Source organism: Capsicum annuum, chromosome 3 (genome assembly GCF_002878395.1).
Source record: "Capsicum annuum cultivar UCD-10X-F1 chromosome 3, UCD10Xv1.1, whole genome shotgun sequence".
NCBI classification, from domain to species: Eukaryota; Viridiplantae; Streptophyta; class Magnoliopsida; order Solanales; family Solanaceae; genus Capsicum; species Capsicum annuum.
In genome coordinates, this window is record NC_061113.1 from 136,838,295 (window position 1) to 136,860,904 (window position 22,610).

The following is a 22,610-nucleotide window of genomic DNA, read 5'->3' on the forward strand; positions in this document are numbered from 1 at the left end:
CGGTACAAGATGACTGGTGTATGGTACCATCAGAGGCAAGTAACTGAGTGAAGTCATTAGAGGTATATTCACCCCCTAAGTCACACCTGAAACACTTTATCACAGCCGAATGTTGTGTTTTAACAAGGGCTCTAAAGTTGTTGTAAATGCCAAAGAAATCAGATCTGCGTTTCATAAGATACACCCAGGTATAACGAGTATAGTCATCTATAAACGAAACATAATAGGTCGATCCACCCTTAGTGGATACTGGCGCTGGTCCCCATACATCAGAATGAATAATATCAAAAGGAGCAACAGAATAAGACACACTTTTATTAAACGGTAAGGCAGAAAATTTTGCCAGTTTACAACCACTACAATCTGAAATATCACTAGTGTTCACATGACCCAAAGCACCACTAGAGACCAAAAAACGTAAACGTGAAACTGACACATGTCCTAATCTGGAATGCCAAAGATAAAACTGAGAAGACAAAGGACTCAAACGAAAAGAAGATAAATCTATGCTAGAGGCAGCAACTACAGACACTTTGAGATTCTCCAAGACATAGAGTTCCCCCAACCTACGGCCGGTCCCAATCACCCTCTGAGTGTGTTGGTCCTGTATAACACAAATAGATTCAGAAAAAAACACCCAATTACCAGCCTTACACAACTGACTGACCGAAACAAGATTTAAAGCAAGTTTGGGAATGTAATAAACATCAGAGAGGACAATGTGAGGGGTAGTAACAGAACTAACACCCTCGACTGACATAGGTACAGCACTCGCGGACATAACAGAGATTGGTGAAATGGGTGACAAAGAACCAAACGATGACAAATGAGGGGACATGTGATGAGACGCACCAGAATCCAATATCCACAAGGAGGAAGGAATACCTGAGGTACTAGAAGAAACTGAACCCGAATGAGACATAGATGCTGACATGGCCGTAGGATTAGAAACGAAGAACTGTCTGAACTGTTCGAAAACCTGGGGATCCAACGCAGAAGGTGGCATAGTGCTAACAGACTCAACATCTACAGATGGTGCAGCAGCAGCGAACTGTGGAGGACGAGATGACCACGGAGGAGCACCAGATGGGCGTGACGGATACTTTTGCTGCCCATATTTCTGTTGCTGCCCAGATTGAGGCTGTTTGACCTTGTTAAGTAACAACGGACACTGAGCCTTCCAATGATTTTTCTGTTTGCAGAATGCACACTCATCAAATGCAACTTTAGGAGATTGTCGAGTCTGAGTACGTGGTGGCCTAGACTGATCAGTTGAAGCAGCAAACACGACAAGAGTAGTAGTTACTTTAGACCCTTTATCCACTTGAGACTTGATACGAGTCTCCTCTGTAATCAGTTCATGAACCACAGAATCAACGGTAGGGAGGGGAGATCGATGAAGGATTGTTCCACGTAGGCCCTCAAAGTCAGAACGTAGTGCCATCAAAAACTGAACCAAGCGTTGCTCTTCCCGTCTAGCAATGTACGGCCCAAAACCTTTTAACTCTGCAGATTCAGTAAGTGCCAATTGATCCCACAAATCCGACATGGCAGCATAAAAATCTTGAATACTGAGATCATGCTGTTGAAGAGCACGGATATCATACTCCAACTGGTACTGCTTAGCAAAATTAGACTGAGTGTACAGTCTTTCCAAATGATCCCAGACCTCCTTTGCTGAGTCATACTTAGCCAATTGCATACCAATTGACTGAGTTACAGAATTGTTGATCCAAGTGATAATCTTGGAGTTATTAGTTTCCCATAAGTCCACCAACAAATCAAAATTTTCAGTTTTATCATCGATAGGTCTTGGTTTTACTCCAGTGATATAACCCCACATATTCTTCCCACGAAGAAAATTCTTCATGACATAACTCCAATATGCATAGTTCTTACCATCTAATTGAGTACTAATGGACTGGAGAGAATCATCCTTTCCAGTCATTGTAAACACAGCAACACACAAACAATTCAAAAAAACAAAAAGATGCAAAACCCTAGGTTGAACAATTCCGAACGAACAACAATGGCAGCAAGCAAAAGAACGAAAGACGAACAATACCAGACAGCAAACGAAGACAGCAACGAATCAATCCAACCAAAAAACCCAACGAAAATAGCAAACGAATACAGCAGCACCTCAAAAAAATTCGGGGCTTCGCCCCGAACCCCGGACGGGGGCGCGCTGCCCCCCGTACCCCCCAGCGAACTCACCGCGGAGTTCGATCCGCGCAGTAGGTGCCTGCTACAAAATCTTCAACCAACAAATCAAAGGACATGGATCGAACTAGCTTTGATACCATGTTAATAGAACTTTATTGAAGGGAAGAAAGGCTAAGGTTTACAATATAATCTGAAAAGCATAAAACTAACTAAAACAAGAGTAGGCTATATATACATAGCCAATAACCTAAAGGTCCATAAACTAAAGGCCCAATAACATATGGGCTAACACCATCATGACCCTTTGTTTTTGGGGCGTGAACAAATACTCTTAAATGATCAAGAGAAGGAGCAATCTTGGAAAACATCTCAAAAGAAGATTTACTCCCTAACACAATGGAATGTAATCTATTTATGATGTAAACTGCAATAAGGACACATTCACCCTATAAATGAAGAGCTATAGCAACTTGAAACCTCAATGAACTAACTACCTCTAGGATGTATTTATGTCTTCTTTCCACAGTACTATTTTGTTGAGATGTGTACACACATATAGTCTGATGGATGGTGCCTTGCGAATTCAAAAAATCCTTAACTGAATGCTTGATAAACTCTGTGCCATTATCAATTCTAAGCATTTTAACAATAAAATTATATTGAGTCTGAATCATTGGGAAAAGAGTTTGCAATATCCAATAAGTTTCTTTCTTAGAATTCATTAAGAAGACCAAGTAAGTCTAGAATAATCATCTACTATAGTAAGAAATTTTCTCTTACCATCAATAGTGGGAACTCTATTTGGTCCCTAAACATCTGCATGCAACAAATCATACTGCACTAGATTTACTGACATTAATTGGAAGAAAGAAGTTTACTTTGTCTGGCTAAGAGACATAAAGGAAAAAAATCATAAGAATTATTTATTCTACTATACTTGAATCTCTCAATTTTCTGTAGGGTTGATAAGAGTATGTGACTAAGCCTTTTGTGCCAAATATCTAGTTGAATAAAGCTCTTAGCAGCTGGTCCTGATGACAAAGTGGCTTTATTATAAGTAAAAGTTGGGGTCATGTTCTTCTAAGCTACATCTCCAAACAAGTATAGTCCATCTGATTCTCTACTCATCCCCAATGCCCTGCCATTGCATAGATCCTAGAAGATATACATTTTAGGGTAAAATCCCACCATATATCTCAATTCCTTAGTTAGCTTAGATACTGAAAGCAAGTTAAACTTGAAGTTAGGGACATAAAGAACATTACTGATTTGATGATCCTTCAATATGTTCCCAGAGCTTGTGTGAGTATATCAGATTTTTCATGATTTGGCAAATGTACTAAGCCAATTTTAGCTAACAAAATCGAGTCATTCAATAGAGTTGACCTTTAGACCATATGATTAGATGCTTATGTGTTACTACCCATTGTGTTTCCATCAACCTAGACAATAGGGACATAGAAATACCCGTGTTTGATCCTGAAGTACTAGCTGTGTTGGCCTTAGCATCACTTTCCTGTCTATTATTGATGATCTACTGAATCTACTGGTATTGCTTAGGTGGAAAAATTATTGCTAATTGATCATTAGTTGAAGTCGCACTCGGTGTTTCCCTATTCACATTATTTGTTGCAGCTTTGGGATTATACGCTACCTTTTGTCTTTGATCAAAGGAACTTTTATATCTTGCTGATATCTTCGGTCACTTCTCTTCTCATTGTTATGCCTCATGTCAGTAGAATGTCTATCATTCTGAACCCTCTATTATTGTTATAGCTCTGTGTATTTTGAGTGTTTTAGTAATCTCTCTCAATTTAAGGTTTATTGTTTTGATCTCCTCTTTCATTTGGATAATCATGCAACTGAAAACATACACCTCTAGTCTGGCCAGGATTTTCACAATAATTATAATACTGATTAGCTTTAGTAAGATTAAAACCTTGACTTGGTCTATTTGACATTAACACAATAGATTTATTAATATCTACTTCTTGCACAGCCTTAGATACCGACTCTTGTCTCTCCTCTAGGATGATTAGGGCATAGATTTTGTTTAAACCAAGTAATGGTGGAATCATGAGGATCTGACTCTTAGAACTAGAGTATGAGTCATTCAATCCTGTAAGAAACTGGAAGATCCTATGCTTCTGAATATAGTAAAGGCTTGCGATGTCTCATAATCACAAGTTGGAGGGGGAATCAATGCACAAATTCATCTCGCAGATCACTGAGTTTAGATAAATAAACTGAAACTGAGTTGGTACCTTGAGCAAGAAAGGCAATCTCCTTGTGAAAATGAAATGTTCTCATACTATTTTTTTGTCAAATATCTCCCTCAAATTATCTCAAACTCTACCCGAATCTGATGCATATACAATCCCAATCATCAACTCCTTTGAAATAACATTCATAATCGAGGACAAAATAATTGCATTGCATATTTCCCATCGCTTCTATAATGTTTCAGTGTATGTAGATTTTACGCAACTACCATCAACAATACCAAACTTGTTCTTCCTTAACAATACAATTTTTTATGTCTTCTCCATAATGCATAATTTTCTACTCCGATCAACTTTATTGCAATCAGTGTCATGCCTGGCATATCTATTATTTGTAAATATAGAGGATTATTGTGATCTATTTCTAGGGTATCACAATTAGCTATAGTATCTTCCATTCCAGCTTCAATAAAAACTTTGAATTGGGTTTTGCAAAAGGAAAACCAAAAATTGTGAAGAAGAAGAACACTAGATCGCTGTCTCTGATACCATATTAAGTTCAGCAACCATGAGAGAAGCCATGGATTTAATGCTGAATAAGCTTGGAGTTCAAACAAAGAAGAAAGGAAAGCACTTCCATTCACATGAAAAATATCTGATCGAATATAAAAAAATGAACTAACTTCTCATAAAGTTGTGCTGTACATATACAAGAAAAATATCCTAGCTGTGATCCACTACCCTACTTTATCTTAGGGATAACTAACTAGTAACTATGTTGTCAGCTAATTATACATTAAATTAGTTGTAACCTAACTGCCACATCACAAGGGTTATCATCCATAACTAGACATCTCGTGTTGGGTATGGAATGTGGGACTTCCTGACCAGGACCCAAATTTAGTCGCGACTTAATGTGTAACAAAAAACATATCCAGTGAAATCCCACAAGTGAGGTTTGGAGAGGGTAGAGCGTATGCAGACCTTACCACTACCACAGAAAAGTAGAGAGGCTATTTTTGGAAGACCTTTGGCTCAAGTGCAACAAACTTTAAGAGGGTTTCATTGGTGTAGGAAACTTAAAAAAAGAGTTTTGCATTGGTGAATTCAAACTTAGATGATAAAAGGGTTGCTTAGATTTTAAGTATTCTCCACCTTTAATTCGAGGTTGTTGGTTCGAATAACCGAGGAAGGAGCTCCTGGGGAGAGTTAAAATAATAATTAAAAAATTCAAGATTAGATAGTGTGGGTTCTAGGTTTAAAGTCTATGTTCAAAACATATATACATATATTTGTACTCTTGCATAAGGTTCGAGTTGGAAGCTTTAGGTTCTTCTTGACTCGTGGTTTTTTTGTATAACTGAATTTCTTTGAATATTTGAAAATGTTTGCCCAAGAAAATGACCAATAAGAATTTCTTTGAATGTCTGATAGTATTCACCCAGGAATTGACCAATGAGCTTCCTTCTACTGGAGCCCCTGCCATCCTTGCGAGTGGTTGAAAGAAGTGGGATATTGTTTACGGTGGAGGCAAATCTAATAATAGATTTAGATTTGAGTAGAACAAATTTGTGGATGATAGTTATCTTAAGGAGAGGGATGCATTTGTGTTTGAACTTTCTGAATGCAGTGATCACAAAATCCATTCAAAGGTTCAAATTCTAGCTGAATTGATTCCTAAAGATAAAGAGGGTGTAAGGAGTAACAACCCAATAGTATTTGGTTAAAAGTTACTCTTCTAATTGTTGGAAGTCTAGATTATTGACAAGTATTTAGAAGTGTATTTAGTCAATTTTATTTTTTGCAAGATACATTCATGTTCTATTAACTTACTTCAGGCGGATGCAGTCTCTATTTTGTTCAAAAATTTGCCTTTCTATTTGTCCTGTGTATATATTGTCTTAATTGTGACTGTGTGGTTATCTTTTGGTTGTGTCTTAAGTATTAACTCTTCTGTATCATTCAGAAAAATGGAGTCTAGTAGTTATCTTGACAACTACATTCCTGTTGTTAGCATGTCAATATAAGAAAATAATCTTACTTTTTGTACTTGAAATCCTAAAGCTTTCTTTCTTCCAATGTTCAACCTAGTTTCTAATGCTTTTTCATATTTTGTCTGTTAAACTTACCAATAGTCTTCTACACTGAAGAAATCCACATTGTTTAGATATTTCCAAGCTGACTATAATAAGCCTTGAATAGTTTTTTGGAAAATTCTGAACGTTTCCCATTTTGAGATAAAAATTCTTTATTTTGAGGAAGTTAATGACAATTCTCTTTCACTGTATGAAAGATTTTGAAAGAACCCATTTTAAGTTAAAGATTCTAAAACACGTTGTTACTAAGAAATTATTTTTTCACAAAAGAATCCAACCACAAATCAAAGTTTTGGAAAATTCTAAAAATTTTCCACTTTTTTCCGTGTTGAAAGCTTAAGATGGGAGCTGAAAAGAAATTACAGTACATAATTTTTTGTGCAACCTTTGTATCATTTCTCATATTCTTTTTTTGTATAACAATGGTGTCGAGGCCAGCTTGCGCGCACATCGACTAATATCAAGGGATACCTATCACCTCCCACCAGCAATAGGTAATAGGTAACTCATCATTTCTCATATTCTTGTCATCCATTTTGGTTTTTAGCTCATCCTACTATGCATTTTCATTACATAGGAGGCTTGCCACCCCTTGAATCACGGTCTGAACTATCCCGCTGCATTTGCATACTATATTTCAGGTAGAGGGAGAGATGTGACAATTTTTTTAGTTGTTTTTTAGTTGTGCATCACTCTACAAATAGGTTCTTATTGAATAATGTTTTTGATAAGAGTGAAGAAGGTGGAAGCTTGGCTGACTACTTATTGAAAGACCAAACAAGAAATGAGAAGTCATGCTACAATTGTAAATAAACATTCCTTCCCCTGGCTTTAATTAACTTTCCCACAAGAGTCTGTTTTTGAGAGAAGAGGTTAAGGGACCAAGTGACTCTTAAGAACCTTTATGAGCGTGTGTCTTCTAGGGAAAATTTCAAAAGAAAGGATTATTTAATTATTTTACTGCCTTCCATTCTAGCTATGCTTGATGCTAGTGAAATTTGTAATAATATTCAGGATTTTGGGGCTGTGGATATGGTTGGAAAGCCTGATTGGTTCAACTGTTCAACCAATATAGTGGTAACAATAAGGGCGGTAGTGACTTTGTTGAAGGTGGATGGTGGATGGTATTGGTTTGTTAATTTAAGTGCCTCTGATTATCCTTTAATTACACAAAATGGTATGTTTTGCTTCAGCTGAATTGGTTATTATTTTTTGAGTTTATTTGTTTGGATAAGATAGTTTCTGATTGACTAATTGAAAAGTTAGAAGCTCATATTTGCTGAAAAGAATCATGATTTTTGAATTTTGGGAGTCAGTTCTGTATATTTGCTTAAAGTTTCAAAACTGCTTTTGTGTTGTTTTTACTAGAGCCAAAGGTCTATTAGAAACAACCTATTTACTTGTATGGGTAAGGTCTGCATATACACTATCCTCCCCAGACTCCACCTTTGGGATTATGGGTGTATTGTTGTGTTGTATGCTCATTCTCTCATTCTCTGAGACTAGAAAAAACTTTTGGCATCCTTTTTATGCACTACAAAATAGATAAACAATGTTGGGAATTGTTTTTTAGTATATGTGGAATTTCTTGGTTTGATTTTGTTAGGTTTGCTTCATAGACTATAGCTACAAGAGGTCCATAGAGTAGTGATCCTAGAGGAATGGTGGTGATGAGAATGTTGTGATTGATTCCTACACTATTGGGGCCAAACAACTCAGAGGTTATGGACACTGTTGCTGAAAATACAAAACCAAAGCCCAACCAAAATAATGTTCTGGCAGCACTCAATGCAACTTTGCTTCCTGATAAAATAAGAAAAAAGAAACCAGTGGTGTTAGAATCAGTGCAAATGCAAGCCATGCGATCCTTTCATAGTACATCCTACTGCATCTAGAAAACTATTTCATCTATTAATATTTCCCTATTATGGTGATTAAGAATAGTAAAGTAAACTGTGAAATACTTACTTGCAAAAAAAAATCTTCGGCGGTTAAAAGCAGGCGCCTGAAGAAGGAACACGCAGAATGGAGTACAACCAGAAAGCTGATCTTTGATCTATATCCAACTGATTCTGAAATTTGGCCTAGACTGTTGCTGTAAATTAGTACGAGTGTCCCCTTACATAAATATGCTAGGTAATATGGCAAAAAATCCAACCTACGCATGAGCATATTTGTGAAATATTCTTGTCCAAGCAGTAGCAAACGATCTTTCAACATAGAACTGCTAGCCCAACTTTCCTTCTCTTTTGAACTATAAGAATTTCCATCCAAACATTCATACTTGAAGCCTTTTTCTATATCATCTCGTTATGTATTCCAAAATCATCAGTATTTTTATCTTTAAGTGGCACATAATTAGGATGGAACAGTTATGACCAGTCTTCTGTTAACCCTGGTGCAATCATTGGTAGGACCAACAAGAATACTACACCATCCAAAAGGATATGAGCTATCTATACACTATATGAGACTAAGTCCAAGATTAAGAGATAAGGGCCGATAAAAGCTGCAAGTAGGGTTAGACACCGAAAATTGAGATATTCTTTGTGAACAGAATCAATATAAAGGGTTTGAGAATAAGGTTACTAGAGGATTAGAAAAGCTGCAACTGATGTGAGAAGGGGGGGGGGGGGGGGGTGAATTAATTTTTTTTTGAGTTGATTGATCAGTCTTGACAGTTAATGCACCTACAGATTAGTGAACTTAACAACAACGGAATTAAATCAAGTGCATAAATAAAAAAGTAAGGAAGAACAAACAGATTTATCCTAGTTTGGATCACTAATGTGGTGCCTACTCCAGTTCCATTGGGTTTCAAGGGGGTTTCCTTTAGAGCTTTCAATGTCAATAATAGAGTTATAGGGTAGCTTGAACAATTTTTGAATCTTATTCTATTATTTAAATCTCCTCAATTGGTATAACCAAATTGACTCTACCTTTCTGTAACTATTGTAAACTAAAGATTACAAAGATTTGTGAAGACTAAAAGATGAGACAGATCAGTAATTCACTATGAAGTTGCATGAATTGTCTTCTGTCTTCTGTCTTCAGTCCTTGTATATAGTCTTCATTTCGTATAGATTTTTTCTCTAAAAGAAAAATCTAAGGAATTTCTTCTCAATTAAGGATTTGAACTAATTCATTGATTGAGGATTCACATCATATGGTACGTCCATATCAGATATGTTTGTGCGTATGATTTTTCTTTCTTGGATGTAGATTCATAGCCATACATGTATATATCATATATGTCCATGAAAGGGGTGTGATCTTCCTTTCTTCCATGGCTCTATGCGAATTCTACTTGCTATGTTTGCTATGTGATTGCCCTTAGTACAATTAAATCCTTTTAGTTAGGGATCTTGTTATATCTTTTCATAATGTTATTCTAATTTGAACTCTAGGATGATCTTTCTTTCCCTAATTACATCCTCAGTGTATCTTGCACATTTCTTTTATTAGTTTGTCATTATTAAAACATATTATATCAATATAGAAGGATAACAATCTCCCTTATTTTGATAATGACAAATAATAAGCATTAGTTGACTTCTCTGTATCTGTAGTCGTTGGCTCCCTCTTTTTTGTTGACTCTTTTGAGTCATCATCAGTTGATGTATGTGTATATAGTCAGCTGGATGACTCCCTCTTACTTGGAGACCTATCTAATGCTTGGACTTCTCCTTCTTTGACATAATAAAAAAATAGGGCAAGCAAGAATAGACAAATATAGTAAGCAAAAAACCATATATAACAAGCTACCAATCAATGTTCATGCAAAAGATGGGGGGGGGGGGTATGTAGATTGCATGCTAGATAAATTTTAAAATCTCAACTACACACCAAAAAAATGTAGAGAACATAAATCCCTTTGAATGATCAGTCAAGAAATCAACGTTTAGACAGAAAGAGGTGAGGGTGTTGTGCATATTGTGACAAAAGCATTCATAATACTTTTCAGCATTTTTGAAGAAGTTGGAGTAGGAGTTTTGGACTAATATAGCAAGTTCGTTGTAGGAGGAGTTGGCTTCAGATTTGATAGAGTCAACCTTCACAAATAGCCTATTGAAAAGCTTGATACCTTCCTGGTTAAGTCCATCAATTGTCAAGCATACTTTTTCCACATCAATGTTGGTGTCTTTAATAGTTGCAGTAGCCTACTAGTTGACTCACGGAGACTCAACAATCCTTCCTCTATTGTCATGAGGCATTTCTTGATTTCCTCTATTTCCTTCATGACTGGGAGCACATGATTAGGTGAAGGTGTTGTGCATACTATGACAAAAGCATTCATAAGACTTTTAAACATTTTTAGAGAAACTAAAATAGAAGTTTTGGACTAATATAGCAAATTTATTGTGGAAGGAGTCGACTTCGAATTTGATAGAGTCATCTTTTGGAAATAGCCTGTTTAAAAATTTGATACCTTCCTGCTTAAGTCCATCAATTGTCAAGCACACTTTTCCCACATTGGTGATGGTGTCCTTACTTAGTTGCAGTAGTTACTTACCTTGGGTATATCAGTATTTTCCTTTGTGGCCCATTCAGTGTCGACCAGGACATATCCCATGCTAGAAAATATTTAGAATCATATATAGCAGAGACTTTGACAGCAGGGTACTCAGAGAGATCAATGGAGCAGTAGATGAGAATTCTGGTAATCAACAGTCCACAGCATAAACAAACAGAGGTATGTGCATCTACTACACTCTCCAACGTATATTCGCTGAAGCATACATCCCAATTGATTTTGTATTTCTTACACATATAGTACAAACAAACGCATCTCGACAAGTGACATTACTAAGGGAACCTTTTATTGGGATTAGGATGGTGGCGATAATGTGAGCCAAAATTTTGTATTTAAAGCAAAGTGACAGAGGACCAAAATTTGATATGCCAGAGACAACCTTCTTTGCTTCTTCAAATCTAACCTCAAATTATCAAGAAATGTACCATTCATAAAAGGGATAACCCCTAAGGACTTGGTGTCAAAAACTTTTTCAAACAAAAAATCATTTAGAATGATTCTGGTCCCAAGAACAAGAGTTTCTGACTCACCATTGTTTGAAAGGCGAAGATTTGCATGAAACACGCGTAAAGGGTCTTCATAAACTTTCAATCCACGGAGATTAAATACAAGAGATAAGTCTTGGGCTTTGGAAAAAAACTTCCATTACAATGAGATTCCTTTAACTGAGAGAGATTCACAATTCTTCCAAGCATAACTGAGCGATTTTTTAAGGTGATAAATTATTCCCACTGTGATAAAATCCAAAACTTATTCATGCTCTTTGGCAGGAGAGATTCTAGAGTAGAGAGATGGGTTTTCTTAAGGGATGAATTGGGGCCATAAGATGAATATTTTTTTATGGACAGTCAATTTCAGGGATTGAGAATATGCTTCCTCAGAGGATCCGAAGATAAAAGCTGGGTCATGATTGTCGGAATGGCAATCTAAAGGATTCTTTGTAAGATTTTCCATAGATCTTGTTTGGGTCATTGGAGGAATGATAAAAATGAGGTTTGAAGAGGGTATAAAAAGAAAAGAAAGAAGGTGAAAGGAGGTGACTAATGAAGAGAAAAGGGTGCAGTCTTCTCGGGAAGAGAAAAGGTAAAATAAAAAATAAAGAAAGAAAGAGAGAAGATAAGGCGGTCAAAGTGTAAAAAAGGGTGGATAAAAAGGTAATGATGATGAGTCAGAAGGGTAAAAATTTTGAACATATTTAAGGACAAAATATTTTTTGAATTATTTTTTAGACAAAATAAGGATAGTACAATTAAATATCATTAATGCATATGATACCAAGACTTTTTCTTAAAAAATGGAATCTTTCTTAAAACAAAGATTTTGTAAAAATATCAGCAAGTTGATTTTTAGAATCAATAAATTTTAAAGCGACGTCTTTATTTTCTACATGATTATGAATAAAATGATGTTTGATGTCTATATGCTTATCTCTATAATGATGCACCATATATGTAACGCCTCGGATGCTACACGGTGCTCACAATTTCGAAGGACCATAAGCCAACCCATGACTGATATCTATAACTGAGCACTAAATAACATAATGTAAAATGCAGAAATCTGGCAGAAAACTTGCCATAAGGTTCAAAACTGAAATACAACTGTATAAGGTATAACAATACCAAACTAAAATAACTGTCTGAAAATACTCTAGTCAGAAAAGCCTCAAATCTATCTAAACTGTGGAGTTAATGGGACAATCCCCCAACTAACTCCATCTACTGAAATACTACATTGAATGAAATAATAAAATAAGGAACATCCTCGAATGATAAGGACTCACTGATGAATCTACTGCTGCTGGCTGAATCTGAACTACTAAGGGTGCTCGGGAGCTAGTGCATCTAAACCTATGGTATAAGCCACCATAGCTCAAGAAAGTATGCATCAGTATGAGAGAATGTACTGGTATACTAGATGAGGTAAGGCTAAATACTAGGGTTCATATGCATAAACATAAAACTGACTGAATAACATGAGACTACTGAATGAGGATGCATGCATAAAAACGTAAATTGTAACTGAGGTCATACTAACACTGGATACCAAGTTCTGACTACTGTCTAACTATTATCTAAGTTTACTGATACCGTAATACTGATAACTGGATCTACTAGTACTGGATTACTGATGATTGCTATGGGATCGATCCTATTTAACGGCTGACCCCTAAGATCAGGCCTATCTAGCGGGTGATCCCTAAATCTGTTGATACTGATATTGATTGACTATATCTAATAGTCTTGAATTTGTAGAGCTATTTGATTTCTTTACTGAGCTGAGTGACTGTATCTGACATTCCTGATTTCTAAAATTTTGAACTTAGTTCTATCCTGAAGACTGAGACTGTGGGAAGTAATCATCTAACTGACATGCCCCTTCTATCTAATTTAGGGTCCAACTCATAACCCCAGTTGGAAGGGTGTCAGTACCGTGCTATGGGTAAAGACACTACTGTGGTCAAGTCTATCTGACGAGTGACCCTGAATAGGAAGTCAATCCTAATCTGAAGGGTGACCCCTGGAAAGTAGCCAAGCATTAATTTGATGGGTGACTCCTCATCGTATTCTAAATATATAGTTCTGGAGTATAGGGACTGCTACTAACGACTTAGCCTAACTAATGGGGAAGTCGTCGTCCCTGCTCTCGCTTGGTGCTGAATCCTTCTCCTAACTAAATAGACACTGAACTGATTCTTAGACTGTACTAGACTGGGTTGAATCTGTTAGTGATCATATTACCTGACTGATCTAACTGAGTTCACTGGGTTCTACTGACTGATGGAATACTACTGAATTCTGTTATCTGACTAAATGTTATTGAGTTTCTGAACTGATTACTGAAACTGGATTGGATAAATACTGAGATTACTGAGTTTTCCTAAGTTCTATAACTGACTGAGTTCTACTAAGTTCATGGCATGACTGAAATTATCTTGAAACTGATACTGGCTCTAGGTAATCAGCTAAATTATTGGGTATTGAATACCCCCAGGACTCGATAGCAAAAATTAGTAAGACATAGCAAATTCTTAAATAACATGACAATAGTCAATCAGTCGCAATATAATTAATGAGGCATTTCATCAAGAACTTGAAAGTTATAAACTTGTAAATGTATAGGGATGCATACTAATGTCTTATGATTCATTCAGTAAGGCCTTTCATCAAACACTTGGCATGCATTAACTTTATACATAAATGAGGGTTTCTTGTCAACATGCTATAATGACTCTTTTTCATTTACATAGGCATTTTATCAAACATATGGGGAGCATGCTTTGGTCATACAACAATCATTACATCTAAATTATCATGGCTACATCAATCCACTTGCAAATTTGAAGGGTTTATCATGAGCATTATTCAAATCATCACATACTAGGACCAAATCTTGGAACTTGTAATCTAAAATATGAATTAAAACCAAACAACAACATGAACATGAACTTCAATTTTGACAAATCATGAAAACTCATAAATACACAATTTTTATATTTGAAAGAAGATTCTTGGGCTTCATAGGTGGAAGAGACCCATGAATAAATATCTCACATACCTTAATTCGAGAGTTTCTTGGAGTTCTTAGAGAGATTCTTGGGATTAACCTTGATTCTTGAGACTAAGGTTTGCTAATTTGAGAGAGTGTGCTTTTGTTCTTAAGGAATAGTGAACATAATGAACAATTTTGGCTATTAAGGGTATAAATCCTGTATTTAGGCTGACTAGGGGCTTTGGGAAATTACCAAATGGTCCCTGAAATTTAATAACGGAACCTGAACAAAAATCCCAATTTTACATACTGGTGTGATGAAGTGATATTGCGCCAGCTCACTGGAAAGCGAATGACTGGGAAATTGGTTGGTAGCGTGACGCGGTGGTATCGCGTTGCCACCTTGGATTTGAACTGGAAGGGCACCGCGATGCGGTGGGATCGCATTGATGCACTGGAAATTGACAATTTTGAAATTGAGCCTTGGTGCGATGCGCCAATATCGCGTAGGCTCTCTAGTTTTTGACAAATGCCATTTTAGCTGGCTCCGCAACGCGCTAAAGTATTAGGTGATACACTATCTCACTAAAATAACTCTAACTCTTCGCCCGGGTGTTGGATTTGAGTGAATTTGGTATCAATGGAAAGCTAATTGAATTTCATACGCAATGGTAGGCTCAAATCTGAAAATTACTGAGTATATTGAAAATTTTATTTAGGATAATCCCATGTACTGAGGGTTAATCTAGGCTAGGGAAATACAAGGTATTATAATATATTTAGACATACTAATTGCATTAGTATTATCACACCTGATAGGTACAGATTCAAATGATAAATCAAAGTCAAGTAATTGATGCATAATCTATAGAATTTGAGTACCACAATTTTCAATGTCTATGTATTTAACTTTGGTTATTGATAGAGCGTCTGAAGCCTGTTTCTTGCTATGCCATGAAATTAAGGCATCACCAAGAATTTGGCAGGTTCTGCTAGTACTTTTTCTACTATTTCTATCACCTACAAAATTAATATCTGAATAGCCAACTAAATCAAAATTAGAAGAATGGGGGTACTATAGTCCAATGTCCTAAGTCCCGATGAGATAACGAATTATTCTTTTAATGATATATGGGATTCCTAGGGAGCTGACTTAAACCTTGCACACTTATAAACACTAAACATAATGTTTAGTCAGCTTGTAATCTAGTATATCAGTGATCCAATCATTTCTCTATATGTCTTTTTGTTAACATCTTTTTCAGATGTATCTGATTTGAGATTTGTTAAGGGACTCATTTGAGATCTTAATGCTTTCCCCTTTTCCATTTCAAATTTTTTGATAAGCCCCCTTACGTAGTTGGTTTGAATGATAAAGGTTTCTTTGGGAGTTTTCTTGAATTGTAATCCCAAGAAGAATGTTAGTTCCCCCATGAGACTCATTTCAAATACTTCTTTCATAAGATTTGCAAAATTCTCTCAGCGAAAGGTGCAAAAATAACGTCATCCACATAAATTTATACAATGAGTGGTGGAGTCCATTTTTTTAGTAAAAAGAGTAGTACCTATTTTTCCGCTTTAAAAATTATCATTTAACAAAAAAGTACTCAACCTCTCATACCAAGTTTTTGGAACTTGTATGAGATCATAGAGTGCTTTCGTGAGTTTGAAAATGTGATTTGGATAAGATAGATCTTCAAAACTAGGAGGTTGTTTAACGAAGGTTGTTTAACGAAGACCACTTCATGAATAAGTCCATTTAGAAAATCACTCTTAACATCCATTTGATATAACTTAAAGTGTTTGAATGCATCAAATGCTAAAATAATGTAGATAGACTTTAGCCTTGCTATGGGAGCAAAGGTTCCATCGTAGTCATTACCTTCCTACTGGGAGTAGCCTTGAGATACTAATCTGGCCTTATTTCTGATGACTTTTCATTCTTCATTTATTATATTTTGGTAGACCCATCTGGTTCCGACAACTAAGTAGTTTTTTTATCATTCTACTAGTTTCAAGACTTGATTTTGTTCAAATTATTCCAGTTCTTCTTTTATGGCATGGACCCATGATTTGTATTTTAGGGAGTCATCAACCTTCTTAGGCTCAATTTGAGAAACAAATGCTATTAAAGCTTGTTTCCTTAGGGAAGCTTTTGTCTACTTTTGATTTTTTCGATTTCCAATGATAAAGTTATTTGAAAAACTTGCACTATGCCTCCATTCTCTTAGAACATTTTTTGTTGAAGTTTTGAAATTGAAGCTAACTCTAGTTGAACCATAGTCGATTCTGAGTTGACTGGCTCAGGATCTATCTTAGTAGAAGCTTTGTGCTGAGAGTCATTTACCTATTCTTCATCAAAACTCAAGCTCACAGAAATGGGATTAGATTCATCAAATACTATATTCATAGTTTCTTGGACACATAGAGCTCATTTATTATAAGATCTATAGGCGCAACTAGTGGGAGAGTAACTAATAAAATACCTTCATCGCTTCTTGGATCGAATTTTCCTAAATTATTTTTACATTATTGTGAATGAAGCATTTGCATCCAAAAAAATAAAAGTAGCTTATGTTAGGATTATTTCCTCTCCATAGTTCATAAAGTGTCTTCTTAAGGATTGGTTTGATGATCCACCTGTTGAGAATATGATATGCCGTGCTTACCGCCTCTGCCCAAAAATGATTAGATAAGTTTCATTCTAGAAGCATGGTTCTTGCAATCTGTTGGGGGGATCTATTTTTTCATTCCATCATGCTATTTTGTTGAGGGGATTGAGGGGATGATAAGTTATGAGAGTAATCATTTTGAGCATAATACTCCTCAAAGGCTTTGTTTTCTAATTCTCCTCTATGATCGCTATGGACATACGTGTTAAAGTACCCTGCTTCTATTTGTACTTTTTCACAAAAGATCCTAGAATTAGTAAATGCCTCATGCTTATGAACAAGAAAAATTACCCAAGTAAAATGAGAATAATCATCAAATGTAATAAATAGATATCTTTTTCCACCAATATTTGCGGTCTTGATGGGTCCAAATAGATATATAAAGGTTATTTGAAGGGGCCTGGTAGTACTGACAATGTTTTTGACTTTAAAAGATGTTTGATTCTATTTACTAAGTTGATAAACATCACAAATGTGATCCTTTTCAAATCAGTTTTGGAAGACTATTTATCTGTTTAAGTCTAGAAAGTTTTTTGATGGCATGCATGCTGACATGCCTAAGCTTTCTGTGCCACAACTACGTGTCACTAGCTTGGGTAGTAAGACATGTTAGAGTAGCAAATCAGGATTTTTATAAACATAAATATTATCGACACGATCACTAATAAAAGTAAGTTTTCTTTTTTTATGCTTGATGGAGCAATTTTCGACTTTAAAGGATACAGTGAATCCTGCATCGCATAATTGACTGATGCTTAGAAGATTTTGTTTGAGTCCATCCACGAGATATACTTTAATAAGTTTGCAGGAGGGTATGAGCTTCATAGAGCCAACTCGTATGACTTCCCCTTTGGCGTTATCACTTAACCTGATTGATCTGCCTTTAATTTTCTTTAGAGATCAAAAATTTTCCTTATTTCCAGTCATGTGTTTGGAACATCCATTGTCTATTATCCACATTCCTTTCTTGTAGTTTTTACGGGCATGTTCTTGTAAAATAAGAGAATTAATTTTTTTTAGGTATCCAAGTAGTCTTGGGTCCCTGAGGGTTAGATGTGCTTCCTTTGTCCTCAAAATCCATACACCTTTAGATCATTGTCTGCAGTTATGTGATTTGTAACCTCTTTTACCACCGGTGTAGTAGAGTAGTCCATAAAAAAAGAAAGAGGTTTTAGCAGAGTTGAAAAAATTTAATGAAGAGGTTGATTTAGTGTTAAAAAAATTAGATTTCCAAGAACCGTGACTTGGTAATTTTATAATACTATTTAATTGCATTTTTACATCATCAAGTTCTTCTTGAAATGAGTCTATTTCAGTTTGACTAGCTTCAAGTTCAATTTGCCAGTTTCTTTTTTCCTCTTGAAGTTTTGTTTTAACTGAGCTTGCCAATTTTTCCTTTCTTGTACAATTTTATTATATTCATCGATTACCTTTTAAAGTTCATCAGTAATCATGCTAATATTTGATTTAAGGAGATTGTAATTATGATAATTAAAGGGCCTTACCTCACCGGATTCACTCATTGCCATTAAGCACATAGTTGTTGTCTCTACATCGTCTTCAGTTTCATATTCATAATTATAGGCTCCAAAGTTTTTCTTTTTCTTCAATGGAATTCTCCTTAACTCTGGATAGTTTTGCTTGATATGACCTATTTTTCCACAATGATAGCAGTGATCATCATTTCTCACAAAATCATTGTTCTTGTAGCTTGGGGGTCTCTTCTGCCTTCTTAGAATTTATCTGACTCCAAGATTTATAAAGGTCATTCCTTTGGTGTTATCTATCATCGATGCTTTTATCTTTTCCCACAGTTACATCATTAAAGGCTACATGCTTTTTCTTTTCTTCCTTGTTGTACCTATATAGGTGATTCTATTCATAAGCAATAAGATTGCCTCACATTTCATCATATGTCATGTTGTGGAGATCTCTATCTTCTAAAATAACGACCTTGATTTCCTATGATTTTGAAAGACTCCTCACAAGCTTCTTGACTTGAATGCTATTTGAGTAGATCATACCTATGGATTTTAGTTCACATACAATTTTGCTGAATCGTGCGAATATTGACTCCACGCCTTTATTTTCTTCCATTTTGAGCAGTTATATTCGTTGACCAGAGCACTAATCCTTGCTTCTTTCACCTTAGTAGTACCTTTATAGGTTACTTTCAGTTTGCCCCATATTTTTTTGGTCATTTTGCATGTTGATATCCTGTCGTACTCTACTCTGCTAACTGCACAGTAAAGTAGACTTATAACTCTCGCATTAGTTTAAATTACCTTTTATTGTCTTTGGTGATTTTAAAATTTTTGAAATCGTCCAAGTCAAGACTTCTTGATTCTTTTTTATTCTGCTTGTCCTTGTGATCGAGCCCTGGTATAAGGTTTGGTCCCTTCTTAATGACTACCCAAAGTTGAAAGTTATTTGATTGTACGAACATCTTGAATCTATTTTTCCAATGCTAATAGTATTTTTTATTAAAGTATGATGGTCTTATTGATGAGTTCCCATCTTAAAGCAGTGCTCCTGAAATTTGGTAGTTGGCCATTTGATCTTTACTCACATATGGTTAAGTAATACTGCACGGTGAGACATGCTCTAATACCAATTAAAATTAAAGAGAGGAGGGGGTGAATTGAAATCTTTTTTTGAATCAACTGATCAGTCTTGACGGTTAACTCACTAGTGAACTTAACAACAAAGGAATTAAATCAAGTGCATAAATAAAAGAGTAAGGAAGAACACAAGGATTTATCCTAGTTCAGATCACCAGTGTGGTGCCTACTCGAGTCTCCTTAGATTTCAAGAGTTTCCTTTAGAGCTTTCAACGTCAAGAATGGAGTTACAAGGTAGCTTGAATAATTTTTGAATCTTATTCTGTTATTCAAACTTGTGACACTTCCTCGTCTGGTATAACTAAACCGACTCTACCTTTTTCTTTTTGTAACTATTGTAATCTAAAGATTAAAAAACTTTGTGAAAACTAAAAGATGAGACAGATGAGTAGTTCCCTGTGAAGTTGTGTGAATTGTCTTCTGTCTTCGGTCTTCTTTTTATAGTCTTCATCTCATATGGCTTCTTTACTCTAAAAGTAAAACCCAAGAGATTTGTTCTCAATTAAGGATTTGAATTGATTCATTAATTGAGGATTCACATCATATGGTACGTCCATATCAGATATATCCATATGTATGATATGATTTTCCTTTCTTGGATATAGATTCACAGCCATACATATCCACATTAGATATGTCCATGTAGGGGGTGTGATCTTACTTCCTTCTGTGGCTTCATGCGAAATCTGCTTTCCATGTTTATTCTGTGATTTCCCTTAGTACAATTGACTCTTTTTAGTTAGGGATTTTGTGAGATATTTTTATGATGTTATTCCAATTTCAGCTCTAGGACGATCTGCCTTGCCCTGATTACATCCTCGGTGTATCCTTCATATTTTCTTTATTAGTTTTTCATTATTAAAATATATTATATCAATATAGGAGCCTAAAAAGAGGGACTAGGCCATTAAGAAGAAGGTATAGAGTGTCATCTTTGGAGTTAATAGAATTGGCGATGAGGTTGTACAAGGCTGCAATTTTTGAAACTTATGCTCAAGGACAATGCAAATATCCTATTTGCTAGGAAATGTTTGATGCACAACACATAGGATACTATATTAAATTAGCAGATATTGCAGCCAACCAGCACACACAACAGAAATACCTGCAAGATTTGTCAGTGAAAGCTTGAGAATGGGAAATAAAGAGAGGGTAAGTTAAAAAGCCGAAGAAAATAATCATGTAATATCTAGGATTTCTGTTGTTTGCAATTTCAATTGATTACAATCAAGACACCATGGAATCATTTGAATCTTGAAGTTCTTTAAGATTTGCAAAGAAGTTTGCAAGCATCAAAATTTAATTGATTAGAATGAAAGGTAGCTGAGAATAAGATGTCCTCAAACGCCTTCTCCTTGGAGGCAGTCTTAGTATGGTTGTTAAAAGCAAGATTTTTACCCAATGAGAAACCTCATAAATGATAAATTAGGTTAGTTTGCCTTCTAAATATCGTATAACTTCACTTGATGGACATTCTTGTTTTATTTTACCTAAAATTATTCGATTGGTACTTAAGGGGGCTGTCTTCTTTTTAACATAAACATATTGCAGAGCAGATTTTAAGATAGTTTCAGTAAACAGAAGTTTTTGTGACTCTTTTTAACTTGTTTCCATGGTAGACTAATAGACTTCATGTTATTTTACCAACCATTATCTGTAGTTATGTTTCTATGTCTTATCTGGGAGGGTCCAAAAGTCATTTCTGAAATAATTAAGTTTGTTAATTTGTTGTATTAGCTCCAACAACAGTCAACCACCAGTCGAAAGAATCCAGAGAGAAGAAATTCTTAGAAAAAAATAAAAATATAGGGAAAAAAACAATGGGACATTCAGTGAACAACAAAAATTGGATTACAATAACATACCAGTGCTCCAATAAGTGGGGCGTAAGGAAGGTAGAGTGTGCATAAACATTACCTCTTCTGGAGGTAGTGAGTCTATTTTTGAAAGACCCTTGGCTCAAGTGTGACAAGTCAAATAGTTTTAAAAAAGAAAATACAGCAGTAGAAGAGCAAAAATTGGATTAAGTTCCCAAATTTCTTTTCAAGAGGGAGAAGACTAACCAAGAAATAAGGCAAAACAATGATTCCCTGAATGAGGAGCCATTGAAGACAATAACTAACAAACCCCATGAAAGCATCAATGAAAAGAACAACTGTTCCTAATGGGAAATATATAAGAGAGAACCCAGAGCACCAACCAAATGCTTTCTCCAAATCAGAAGCCATAGACAGTAATTGAGTTACACTTGTGAGATTCCCTGAATAAATTTCAATTCAGAAGAACAGGAGTAGAAGTCAAAATTGTCCCTGTAAATGCTTGAATCCATGTTCTTAGTATCAATATTATCCATTTACTTTATTTTGATTGCTTACTTTGTTTTTTTAACATCTAGGACCACAGTGTCATTATTGTTGTTGTTTTGCAGATTGTTGGGACTTCATCTTTATCAATTTATCATCCTCTACTTTGTGCTTGTGCAGGTTACCTATCATCATTTTTACCATGAAATGTAGGTCCGCCACTTTATTTTAGGTGTTGGGTTCAATTGGTGTGAATGGAAAATGGAGGGACACAACCTTTTATAAAAAGACATATTATTTTGGAAAAGGAGTGACTTTTCAGATAGTTGTGTCTGTTCAGAAAAAGACACAATGTTTCGAATGAAAAGACATGACTCTTCCAAAGAATACACCTTTTTGGATGAACCATTGCCACCTTTTGAAAGGGGCACTTGGTGGCTATATAAACCTGCATTTATCCACAGGTTTAGGAATGAAATTTTTTTCTGAAATACAAAATCTTCT

The 22,610-nt window shown here is 35.5% G+C and overlaps 1 pseudogene; it reads right to left on the reverse strand.

The window, feature by feature from the left end:
- Nucleotides 1-22,515, reverse strand: part of LOC124896723 — a 38,101-nt pseudogene extending 15,586 nt beyond the window's left edge.
- Nucleotides 22,516-22,610: the final 95 nt, after the last annotated feature.